At 46.5% G+C, this 13,183-nt stretch overlaps 1 long non-coding RNA gene across 1 annotated transcript; it reads left to right on the top strand.

Moving 5' to 3' along the window:
• Positions 1 to 7,252: 7,252 nt before the first annotated feature.
• On the top strand, positions 7,253 to 12,640 carry LOC113609158 (uncharacterized). The gene is made up of 2 exons (XR_003428523.1): positions 7,253 to 8,806; positions 12,282 to 12,640. It is a non-coding gene; the product is annotated as an uncharacterized LOC113609158 (long non-coding RNA).
• The last annotated feature ends 543 nt before the right edge of the window (positions 12,641 to 13,183 follow it).

The raw sequence follows: 13,183 nt of genomic DNA, 5'->3' as shown, positions 1-13,183 counted from the left end.
CCCTCAACCACTGCGCCACCAGGGAAGCCCAGTATAGTGTTATTGTAAAGTGAACTTGTATTAGTTGTAAATGTGTATTCTGACTCTAGGGCAACCACTAAAAAAAAAAAGAAAGAAAAGAAAAAAAAGAAGTATAACTGATACCCTAAGAAAGGAGAGGAAATGGAATCGTATAAAATGCTCAATTAAGTCACAAAAGGGAGAAAAAGAGTGGAAAAGAACACGGGCAACAAAGAGAAAACAGTAACAAATAAGGTAGATATTAATCCAACCATATCAATAATCCCTTTGAATGTCAATAGTCTAAATGCACTAATTAAAAGACAGAGATTGTCACAGTAGATAAAAAGACAAGAAACAAATGTATGTTGTCTACAAGAAACCCACTTTAAATAAAAAGACACATGTAGATTAAAAATAAATGGATGGAGAAAAATATACCATGCTAACACTAATCAAAAGAAAGAAGGAGTGGCTCTATTTTCATCAGAGCAGACTTCAAAGCAAGAAAGAGGTCAGGGATAAAGAAGGATGCAATGTAATGATCAAAGTGTCAATATTCCAAGAAGACCTAACAATCTTTAATGTATATGCATCTAACAGAGCATCAAACTCTGTGAAAATTGCTTGTTAAGCAGAAGTCAGGGAAAAGGTGTTGAGGGGTGTGTGTCTCAGATTCTGGTAGAGTCTGGAATGCCTTCTCTACCATTCTCTTGACACTCCTGGGTAAACACCAATGTGATTCTTATTCTTTAACCAAGGCTCAATACAGGGTCATTCATGTCTACCTATTTAATTCTCTTCAAATAACATGACCTTATTACAACCTACTTTGTCATTTATGTAATTTAATCTTCCAATAAACTTTGAGTTACCTAATCTTGATGTAGCAAACTATGAAATCCTCAGCAGTACATGTGCAAAACCTCCCCTAGGACCGGTTGCATCTGCAGGTGGTTAATCTCAGTTATATTGTGAGAGTTCTAGTAGCATCTTCCTTCAATGCCTGACACTTTCTGACCATGTCCCCAAATTCTGGAGGTGCTCTCTGTATTGCTCATACAGACAATAAATGTGTTTTAGATTCTAAAAATGCTAGAAGATTCTGGAGGGAAAGAGGAACTGACTTTATACTGGCATGAAACAAACCTGACTGCACAGAGACTGGTCTCACATGGTTCTTTTATGTCTGATGCAGCTCAAGTGTACAGATAGCTGATCCCCTGGAGTTCACGGTAACAGAGCACCTAATAGCTTGCTTGAATATTGTTCTAATCTGTTTGAGCTGCTATAACAAAATACCATAGATTGGCTGGCTTAAACAGGAGTCATTTACTTCTTACAGTTCTTGAGGCTGAGAAGTCCAACATCAAGGTGCCAGCAGATTCTGTTCCTAGTGAGAGCTCTCTTCCTGGCTTGCAGATAGTGGGCTTCTTGTTGTGTGCTCACATGGTGGAGAGGTGACCTCTTGTCTCTTCCCCTTCTTAAAAGGGCACTAATCCCATCATGGGGGCCCCACCCTCATGACCTCATCTAAACCTAAGTATCTCCCCAAAGCTGCTCCTCCAACTACCATCACATTAGTAGTTAGGGTTTCAAACTATGAATTTGGGGAGAACACATACATTCAGTTCACAGCAAATACCACTGGGTTCTTTTGTACCAGATATTTTCTATTAAGTGGGGAAATGGTGGAAATTTTTTGGTACACATACAACTGTTTTGGTACAGAGCCCAAATGAATGGTAGGACAGAGAGGTTTGTTTTCTAACCAGCTTCTTAAATGAGCTTCAAGTAAAGGGTGAAGGAAATTAATGTACCTAGATATGGGGCCATCATTTTGCTGAGGATTGTCCAGGGTCTTTTAAGGCCATAATTAGAAGACCAGACCTTTCCATTCCTCATCTTCTCTTCTGGAGTCCAAAGCACTGTCTTTTTCCAAAAAGGAAAATTAAAAACACAAATTCTCCAGTGGTTTGACAGTAATTCAGCCCAGCAAATTTTAGTTTCCCTAAAAGTCACCAGCTGTCATGTGCTTAGCTTTAAATGGGAATAACTTGCTCTCAAAGAACATTTTTCAGTTGATGTCACTTGGGAGTTTTGTTTTCTCCTAATGAAAAATGGATTTGCATTAGTATGGCTTTGGTGACAGGAAAACCCTGGATGGAGGCCTGACTTGGTGATCTGCCCCTGCCCCGAGGAAAGGTAAATTGCTCTACCAGCCAGCTCAGAGGATTGACACTGCGGTCAGGAGGAGCCTTTGGGGGAGGCAGAGGGGAGAGGTGACAATAATGTTCTGTCTTCTTTCAGGGAGGGTCTCACAGGGCTTCTCCCCCACAAAAAAAAAATTGATTAAAGAATGCTTTTAGGTGTTGAGGTTGTTTGGAGAGAGGAGTGATTAATTTTAACATGATTAACAGTTTGAGGGAGGCAGCCCTTCTGATACACGTGTGCCCAGAGCCTGTCACAGCTGAGACCAGATCCCTGCCAGAGCTCTTCTCAGAAGGGTCCCTGTGGACCCTCCACTCTGTGCAAGTGCCTAGAATCTCTTGTCTGTGGCCATTGGAATAATCTCTTCATAAGTTTCAAGAACAAAACAAAGCAAAACAACAAGAATCTCTGGACTGAAGCTCCCGAAGCCTGAACCGTATCATGTGCAGTCATGACTCTGTGGACACTCAGGAGCTGCCTGCAGGTGGCCCTGAGACAACCATTGGCTTGGCAGACAGAAGGCAGGTGTGATACCAAGGACCCTGGCTTTACCTACTGGCAGTGTCTGATGAGGAGGCCAGCGCAGGCTCTGCTAGTCATTCCAACAAGGTCCCAACCCACTGAAAATGACCTAAGGTGACCAGAGACACAGGGAGGTGGTTAAACTAGTGAAACTAGGAAACAGAAACAGGGAGACACGGACAACTCCAGCACTGAGCAGCCTGCACACCTGAGAGCCGGAGGCACCCTTGACCTGTGTCCTCAGAAGGGCTTGGCAGGCTCTCTTGCCTCGCCGGCCCCCGACCTGCACACACACGCTGGCACACACACACACAAGCATCGCGCGCCGCCTGTGGGCGCGCTCCCTGTGCAAACAGCAGCATCTGAACCTGGGGCCGTGCAGCCCAGGCAAAGCTCCCCCAACCCCACTGCCCACCCACCCCCCATCACAGTGCTCACAGTGAGGGCTCAGGAACTATCCAAGAATTTCTGAATCATGCTCTTGACAGACACCGAAGCGCTCTCCTCCTCTGAGCATGGAGCGCCGGGGCTGCCCCCAGGGAAGATGACCCTGGCTCAGACCCTGTCCGAGCAGCTGCGGCCAGCTCCAGGAACACTGAATTCTGGCTGCACTTACAGGTTAGCCTGGTTTCTTTAGATTCCCTCTCCTCTCGGCTTGTCTTTTCAAGCAGCAGCCAGCCAAGGTATTCGTCATATTTCCAAGCTACCCTGCTGCTTGGTTTATGCTCCAATGGGGCAGAAGTGAAGACTCCAGAGTGGGCGGTGAAGGCAGGGTCTGGGTGGGCAGGGGGTTGAGGGGTGCTGGAGAGTCCTGTCACCCCAGGGGACACTGAGAGGGTCCCCGGTTTTAGGATCGACTCTGTTCAGTTAGTGCTGAGGAACACACAGGCTCCACAGACATCAGGGGAACAGAGATGATTCTCTCTCTCTCTCTCTCTCTCTCTCTCTCTCTCTCATTGTGAGATACGGCCATAAAAGGAGTCAAGCTTCATTTGCCCTCTCACTGGGCTTCACCTAAAAGGGCTTTCAGAAAAATTTCCAGCCTTCTCCTGTGGGACGCTGGGTGTGATCTCGTTGGCCAAAGAGAAAACAAGTAACAGATGACGCCCATGCGGATGAAGAGGCCAAAACCAAAATGTTAATCACCTCAAAGTATGCACTGCTCCTTCCAAAGCCTCTCTTGGCTCTCCTCAGAGGATCTTTGGAGACTTTCACCCCTGGGGTGGGGAGTTTGCTGCTGATACGGGCAATACATTCGAGGGTCCAAGTTGCAGGAAGATAGAGCATTGTCATTCAGGATAATTAATGTATTGTCTGTTGTGGTGACTTTAAATAGCTGGGATACTGACTGCCCCTCTTGGTTAAACTAAAGCCCTCTAGGACGCTCCCGTAAAAGCTCAAATGCTGTCATCCAAGATGAATAAAAATGCCTCTTTTTATTCCACTGCATATGAAAACATGAGATCATTGGAATATATTTAGAGTGAGATTTGGCAGCCTATACGTGTTTACAATTCTTGGACTCGAAGCTCTAATGTGAATCGGCGACACTCTTTTCCCTCTTCACCTTCTTTTCTTGCTCTAAGAGGGTGAAGACCTGTTCCAAGAGTTTAGAATCCCTTCTTGTTAGTTTCTGAAGTTAACCTTGTTCTGTGATTAACAGCGTCCTCAGTACCACCGACCAGCTTCAGGGGCCGCATCTTGAGGTGTTCACGTGTTAATCCGACCATTGAAGTGGCTCCCCGCCAGGGCGAAGCATCCATTGGGTTTGAGCAGAGCATCTAAAACATACAGACTTCTCAGTTCTTTGAATCATGACTTGGTCTGATTGCATTAGGGAGAAGTCTATAATGCCTTATGGTCACTGACTCTTGTTATGACATAGATTTTGGGTTTCTTTCTGGAGCCTTCAGGAGCAGCGTGGAATCAACGGGAGGCTGCCTGTGCTCTGCTGTCTTGTACAATCTCATCTTTAAAGGCACTGGTTCTCAGCAGTGGCTGCCCGTGAGAATCATCGGGAAGCCTTAAAAAACACTGATCCTTTGTCCCCAGCCCACAGCGATTCTGATTGTATTGATCTGGGGTATAGCCGAGCACCAAAAGTTTTAAAAACGGTATGACACTCTATTCCAAATTTGTTTTTAAAAATCATATATCACAGAAAAAAGATTTGGAAGAACATTCACCAATATGTTGACTATCTCTGAGTAACAGAATTGAGAGAAAATTTTATTCACCTGTATACTTTTCTGTATGACCTGAATTTTGTTTGCCACAAAGCAAATTGCCGTGAAACAAATTATTGGTATAAAGGAGGGAAAAGCTATTCCTCACTTAAAAGGAAAGAAGCTCAAGATACTCAAAACAGAACTCTTCACCTTCTGCCATAACCTGATATCCTCCTGCATCCCTAATTCTGAAAATGGCACTGCCCTCACCCAGTGTCATCCCAGCCTCCTTCCTTCCCTAAGTCTCTGCATTCAGCATCCTTAATACTTCTTAACATTCTCTGCTTCTGACCACACAGGCCCCCTTCCTCTGCTACCTGAATGCGAATCCCTCATAATCTTGCTTTCGTGGTGATGGGCTGGCTCCTCACTGGGCTCTCTGTCCTGGAGGCTGCTGTGTGGCGGTCCTCCAGGGCACACTGCAGCCACATTTATCCTATGCCCCACACCCGCTCCTGGCACTCACCTCTTATTTCCAGAGCACGCCGCAGCTCCTTGCATGGCTTACCAGGCCCTCCATGACCCGACCTACCCGTTCTCATAGCACCTCACCCTGCCCCCTTCCCCCCCGACCATGTACAATATTTGGAGGTCCCCAAATATCGCCTTTGCTTATGCTTCTCCTGTGCTTGGAAGACCCTTCTCTCCCATCCTAACCATTTTCCCCTAGTAAACTCCTGCCACTCAAAGATTCTTCCTTCTCCAAGGAGTCTTCACATTACCAGATCCTCAACACCCAGTCTCTTTCACACACACATACACCTGTGTCTTTGTCTAGCAATGGCTATCTGTCTGTCTGTCTCCCACACTGCTCTCTGACTTCCTTGAGGATTAGGACCTCTCACCTTTGTGCCCCAGCACCACTCACATTACCTGACATTCCCCTGGCATTCAATGATGAGGTAAGGAATAAATGGATAATATCGATCCCTTACATTTATACAGCTCTTTGAGTTTTTCAAAGTACTTTTACATATGTTTGGGGTTGGATGCTGTGCCCCCAAATTGTCTTCAAATGTACCACCTTGTCCTCCAGGTAAGTTTGGGAGAGAGGAGCGGTGTATTCTTCCTCCTTTGCCGGTAAGGCAAAGGAAAGTGAGGTGTGTGATTAAGGCGGGGGGTGGGGGGAGGGCTGCCCAAGGCCATGCAGCTGGCGCGTGGAAGACCCAGGAGACAGACTCTCTGCCTGTGTTCTTCACCCTCGCCACCTCATTTCTTCAGCACGCTGGCTCCACTAGCCTGGATCTCGAGTCCGCCCTGGGCGGTTGCCCACAAAGAAATGGAGATTGTCAGTCATTAAAAATCCTGCCTCCTTCATTTTCCAGTCATGCTTTCAGAAAGGGAGGGCGGGGAAACCAGGAGATATGAAGTGGAACCTGTAGCTCTGTTGAGTTTAAGATGAGCTACTCAAGGGTCTTGAGTCTTCCACAATCAGCATCTTCTGGAGAGAAAGCAGATTCAGTATATGTGGATTTCACCTCTCTGGAGGAAATACACATTCACTAATCCCTTCCACTTTAACCAGGCCTGGGCTGCCAGGGGATCCTTTCCACAGTGGCATCAGTGGGAGAAAGAGCAGAGCCACCTGTCTTCTGACTCAGTGGCCCACAGACCACATCCTTAGCCTATACACAGTGACCAAAACCGTGGCTCATGGCTTTGCCCATCAAGCCAGATTTGGGAGGATAACATGAGGAGGGCCTTGTCTCTGGCACACTTGGAGTCATCCTCACTTGATCCTTGCATTAAGTCTGATGCAGAGAGGGCTCCTGGCTCCTCTCCACTCAAGCAGGTGTTGGAGGAGGTCATCGGGAGGATGTGGCAATCAAAGGCTCTTCACCCCCTCCCCTGGTCCTTGGAATGTACGTTCCACTTACCTTCCCTGCACTGGGAGCTGCCCAAGGACACAGCCTCGAAATAGTAAGCTGTTGTTGAGACCATCTGGACAGTATATATGATCGAACCCAGTGAAGCCCCCTATGTAAACTTTTAAGATTCTGGCAGAGGGTACACAGAGATCCACTTATCTGGCAGCTACCAAGACAAGCCTTATATGTCAGTCCCCTTGCTTATTACACCTGCCACCTACCAATTTAATGTGCCACAGTCTGCCTCTTTCTTCAGTCTCTCCTTGCCCTCCGTGTACAGGGGGCACACTTCCAGTGACAACCAGGGAAGCTCCCAAGGTTTTGAATGAACAGCAGGGCCAAAGGTGCATCTTTACCATCACCTTCCCAGGAGAGTGCAGAAGCGGAGGTGAGGAGGCTGTGGGGGTCAGGGTGGGAGGGTGGCGGGCAGAGAGGAGTGCTACGCCTACCTCAGATTCTCTTACAAGCTATAGCATGGAGCCCTGGGACAGACGCCGTCCCTACCGGGAGAAGGAAGTCACATAGCTGAGCTCCACAAACTCCTAACAGGCACCTACGGTGTGCCAGCTATTATGCCAGGAGCCAGTCAGATAGGGATACATTAGACATGGCTCCTCACCAGAGAAAAGGCATGTACACACACAGGCAAATAACCATGATGCCTGGAAAACGGTGACAAGAGATGCAAACAAGATGCTGTGGGCAGTTAGGAAAGATGATTTCCAGATGGGAATTCAGCAAAGACTTCCTGGAGGAGGTGGCATTCTTTAAGCTGAACTTTGAAGTGAGGGTAAAATTTGGACAAGAAACGTGGTTGGAGATGGGGGGAGATGGAGTAGTAAAGGTAGTGAAGGCTTTTCAAGTTGCAATGTCTACTATTGGATTAAATCATGTGAAACTGTTGATATTTTACTGTTTTACCAATAACATTGATTTCAGATGGTTCAACATAATACTTTCCAGGTAAGTGGAGACAGGAAAACACAGGTTGTAGAGAGTAAACAAGGCAGAAGAAGTTCAGCAGTAGCTGGTAAACTTTACATTAAGTTTCACCTTTCAATAACGTGATAGAAATCACATGATAGAAATAGTTTCACCTTTCAATAACGTGATAGAAATATTCTAGGAATGGCATTTTCCTACTTTCTCCAAAGGAGACTGATATTGCAAGGTTTGTCTACTGTCCAAAGAGCTGAACTTCAGAATCAGACAGAACTGACAAATCACTGGAAGGCAGTGTTGCACCCCCAAGTCTGAAAGAGTTGAGTTCACATCCTGGCTCTACAGCTTGTGAGCTATGCGACCAGCTTCATAACTTTCTGAATCACAGTTTTCTCACCTGGAAAATGGTGATAATAGTAGTCCTTCTCTTCCTCATAAGACTGTGGAGACGATTACATGAGATGGTGCCTGCATTGCTTAGCACAATCGCTGGCCCTCAGGAAGTGCCCAGCAGCTGTTTGCAGGGCTGTAATCTGTGTCAAGAGGCACCGAGGATGACACCATGTCCAAAAATCATAATGGGAATTCCATCCTCAGGGTCGTGGCTTGTTTCAGTGGAGAAGGCAAGGCTGTGACCTATTTTAGCACCTACTTCAGTCACAAGAGAAGGGGGAAAGGAGACACAAGGGAACATACGATACTTGAGCATCTCAGGCCAGAATGACAAGAATAACAAAAGCTCAACATGATCCTCTAAAACCATTCAGTTGCTTTCAGCCCTCAGAGCAAACCTGCTAAGGAATTTCACATTCCCAGGTCTCCCCTGGCAGGCACACCTGGCGCAGAGATGGCTTTTTTTGAGCAAAAAGGGTTTCTGCAAGCTACCAAGTCAACCACCCTGGAGCGGTTCCCAGGAAAGCAGCGGTGACATTAGAACAGCAGGCTTACTTGGGCACCAGAGGAGCGGGAGAAACAGACACTCGGCTTTCCAGGAAAAGAAGTCTTGGCCACTCAGGAAAATCTAAAACCAGAGAGGTAAGGCAGTGAAGAGCACATTCTGACCAGAAAGCACAGGGTTGGGGCAGGCACCTGGGCAGGACTTCTGGCCAACCAGGATGTGGGGTGACTTACCCGTCTTGGTTCCCGGCCTTCCACTTCATTCTAAGCCATCTCCTGCTGGGCATGGGGACAGTGTCCTATCACCACCAGGAAAATTGGCTTGTGTATTTTATAACCCTTGTCAATAAGAATTTTTAAATGAACTTCAGGATTCTAAAGCAAATAGTGTTTGTGATAGGGTGCTGCTTCGAGACTAAGAAACAGTGTCAGGGAACATACTTCTGCCAGCCCCACCTGGCCCTCCCGCCTGTCCTTCCCCCGTATCACTGCTGTCTTCAGTGACCCGCATCTCCCCCCAGGGTCCTCCAGGGGGCCAGCAGCTCGGTTTCCAGGCAGGTTCCTGAGGCCAGCTCAGCTGGCATCTCCCCATTTTTCTGTGCGTCTTCTACCACCCTTCCCCCCAAAACGGAATTGATGGAGCTGGGGGCAGGAGTGAGTTGTGAACACCCTGAGCCAGTATCATCTTTGGGGACTAGAGACCCCTGTAAAAGCCCTGAGAGCAGCACTTCTCTCTGCAGCCCTGAACAGTTTCCCCACGGTTTAAATTTTTCATTCAAGTCACCATTTCCAGTCCTGCTGACAAGTCTGTGGGGTCGGAAAGTGGCTCTGGCTGGGAGCAACAGCACACCGGCAGCAGGCAGCCAGGCCCGGCCCGTGTGTCGACAGCTGGGAGCCATCCCAGAGGCTTGGGGACCAGTTCACGCTGCGAGATTGGTTCCTCCACCCCGATGGAGGGGGACCGCAAGCCAGCGCTCCTGCCATGCGGAGGGAAACTCCAGGCCTCCACGCTCAGGAGGATGTCTTCTCTGTCATTCCCTGCGGCGTCAGCAGGCCCAACTCTAGCCGCCTTTCACCTCACCCCATCCAGGGAACCCCGGAGAATTTCCTCTCTAATTTCAAAGACAGCGTCTTTGAAACGGTCCCTCCGTGACTGTCCTTAAAGACTAAACCTGCTCTGGGAGATCATTCTGCAGAAGATCAGAGAGGACCCAGCCACATGCCAGGCTCTCCTGACTCAGAAATGAGTGAATCCACAGGCCCGTCTCAAGGGACATGTGGGGGAGGACCCCCAGGATCAAGACACTTTTCCTCAAGCATTCAAGGCATTGTGTATGCAGGCAGCAGCCCCAAGTGGAGTCTTTCCCCAGGAGGTGACATTGGAGTTGAATCTTGTAAAATGAAAAGGAGCCAGGGAAAGGGAGCAGCATTTGCAGAAAGCCAGGAGACAGGAATTATGAGCCCTTAGGCCCTCCTGGTGTGTGAGCTGGTTCCGGAGAGAGGCCCAGAGCCAGACCAGAAATGGCCTCATGGGTAAATGTTTAACAAGCAACTGTGGACAGAGCTGGGCAAGTTGCTGATGTGTAATGATTGTGCCAGTTTCCGTGGTATAAATACCTCCCTCCGTGGCAGATTTTGATCTACCGATGGTTTGACAACCAACTCACGAAACTTCCTGGAATTTCAACAGTTTGCGAGCTGGTAAAGGACTAGTGCATCACACGTCACATATAAACCCTACCCTCCCTCCCCCATTCCCTGCCACAGAATCCCTACAAAGTCCTTGGGTAGAGCGGCCCCAGATTAATTAAGTAACTCAGTCCCCCTCACCTCTCCCTGCCCATAGCTCTTCCTTCTCTCTACCCCATGGACACAGGCGTGGACCTCAGTCACTTTTCCTGGAGTTCCACGAAAAAAAAGCTCACTCACACAGCGTAGCCAATTTGTGGAAATGGAGAAGGTCCACATCACAGTGATGCTAATTACATCAAACTTAATATTAAACTGCCCATTCTTAAATGTTTCCTTAGCCATTTCCACAATCCCGGGCTTTGGTCTCCTGCCATATTTCTTTGTCCCCCTCTCTTCAACGTTGACTGAATCCCTCTGCCCTTGACACCCGCCCCCGCAAATCCTTCTATCTATCACAGAGAGCAACTTGGCCCTTTTTTGCTACCCCTCGCCCAGGCCTGCAATGTTCAGTGCATGTTCAGGCCACTGAGGGCGATTTCAAGTCTGAAGGGCCTCTGGGCATGGAGAGGAATACTGACTGCTCTTTACACCTGGTTTAATGTCCATTGATTAATCTTATGAAAGTATAACAATCATCATTCCTTAAACTATCAGCATTCCTTTAAATATTCACACACTACTAACACAGCTAATAAAAAAATTCATGGTAAACAATGAGATACCACTCCACATCTATCAGAACAGCCAAAATCCAGAGCAATGACAGCACCAAATGCTTGGAGGATGTAAAGCAACAGGAACTCTCATTCACTGCTGGTGGGTATGTAAAGTGGTACAGCCACTCTGGAAGACAGTTGGACAGTTTCTTCCAAAACTAAACATACTCTTACCACATGATCCAGCAATTGTACTCCTTGGTATTTACCCAAAGGGATTGAAACTTATGTCTAAACAATAACCTGCGCACAACTATTTATAGCAGCTTTATTCATAATTGCCAAAACTTGGAAGCAATCAGGATGTCCTTCGGTAGGTGAATGGATAAATAAACTGTGGTACATCCAGACGATGGAATATTATTCAGCACTAAAGGAAAAAAATGAGCTACCAAGCCATGAAAAGACATGAAGGAAGCTTAAATGCATGTTACTAAGTGAAAGAAGCCAAACTGTAAAGTCTACATACTGTATGATTCCAACTACATGATGTTCTGGAAAGGGCAAAATTATGAAGACAGTGAAAGGCTCAGTGGTTGCCAAGGGTTGGCAGGGAGGGAGGAATGAATGGGCAGAGCACAGAGGCTTTTTAGGGCAGTGAAACTACTCTGTGTGACACTATAATGGTGGATACAGAGCATTATACATTTGTCCACACCCATAGAGTGCCCACCACCAAGAGTGACCCCTAGAGCAAACGACGGGCTCTGGGTGATGATGATATGTCAGTGCAGGTTCACTGATTATAGTACCTACCATCTGGTGAGGGATGTTGACAGTGTGGGAGGCTGCATCTGGTTGGGGGACAGCGGGTAAATGGGAATTCTCTACTTCCCACTATTTTGCTGTGAACCTGAAACTGTTCTAAAAATACTTTTTCCAAAAGTTCATTAATTTAGCCCATCGGATTTTCACAAGCATTTAACATTGATTGCAAATTTAAAGAAATACCTCCAAACATTTAATTTAAATTCACAAATTTAATATAGCAGATCCTCTTAAAAACTCTACATGCATTAAATGTACAAAATATTACAATTCCAAAGCTGGTCGATACCCTTACATCAAAACGTATTCTAAAAGTGCTAATATTGTGGGTTTCACTTTGTTTCTTATCCTGAATTCCACACCTTTCTGGGGTGCCAGTTTTGACACCTTCCTAGGATTTCCGTGATTTTTACCAAGTACTATTTTTACCTTCCTAGGGATTTTAACAATCTTACCAGACCAAAAGGAAAAAGAAAAATACCAACTTTGACTGCTGGAGTTGCAAAATCTGGGTGGTCGAACAATTCATTCTGGGTCAGGATGTAAGCCTGGGTTGCAAAGGAAAAGAAATCAAATGGAAGGGGGGGATCCTTTTCATAATTATTCTTTGTTTCTTCAGTAAGACTTTTCAAGTCCACACTTCTGGGGAAGGTTTCCAGTTTGACAGCATTGAATTTTCCCTCTGAAATGAGATGAATTCTCATCTTGCTTGGCCAGCATTGGCCTAACCCATTGTCCTGTCATCATGATGTATTGAGCTGATCTGTTAGCATTATTAAAAATGTGCATCTCCTTGCTGGTGTTGTATTATAATTTATAGAGACCATCTCAAAGTTTCATACCGCAAGGGAGGAGGCACCAAGTCCATAGTTTCTGCTCCTCTCTAGGACCCCATGGAACACAGAGGGACCCACCTTTACTCAGTTGTCCTGTGTGACCCCAGTGCTGAGAAGCCCCATCCTGGGACAGTGCCTACTTTTTCCTCAACAAGTTGGCTAACTCAGTGTTCCCTGATTTATTCTTTCCTGCTTTCACAGATAGAAACAAAAACATATCTCTCCTTGGTAAACAGATATGTAATTAATAGAAGAAACAAAAGACCTGTTTATATGAAGTGCCCACTTACTAAAGTCAATACAAATTAACATACACCATTGTGGTCTCCGTCCTTTTGTTCTCCAACCACTGCGCTACATACTTCAGAATTTTTTGAGAATTGTCTTCAACCCACATTCTTTCTCTGGCTCGACTTGTTCTAATTAATGCCCAAATGGTCAAAGCTTGGCCCAGAAGCCCCCTGGTTTGGCTCCTTTGTCCTTGCAACACTGCCCCTGACATC

The sequence above is a fragment of the Aethalodelphis obliquidens genome, unplaced genomic scaffold (assembly GCF_003676395.1).
Source record: "Aethalodelphis obliquidens isolate GAN/ISIS:26980383/991018 unplaced genomic scaffold, ASM367639v1 scaffold55, whole genome shotgun sequence".
Lineage (NCBI taxonomy): Eukaryota > Metazoa > Chordata > Mammalia > Artiodactyla > Delphinidae > Aethalodelphis > Aethalodelphis obliquidens.
This window is presented reverse-complemented; position numbering and strand designations above follow the sequence as displayed.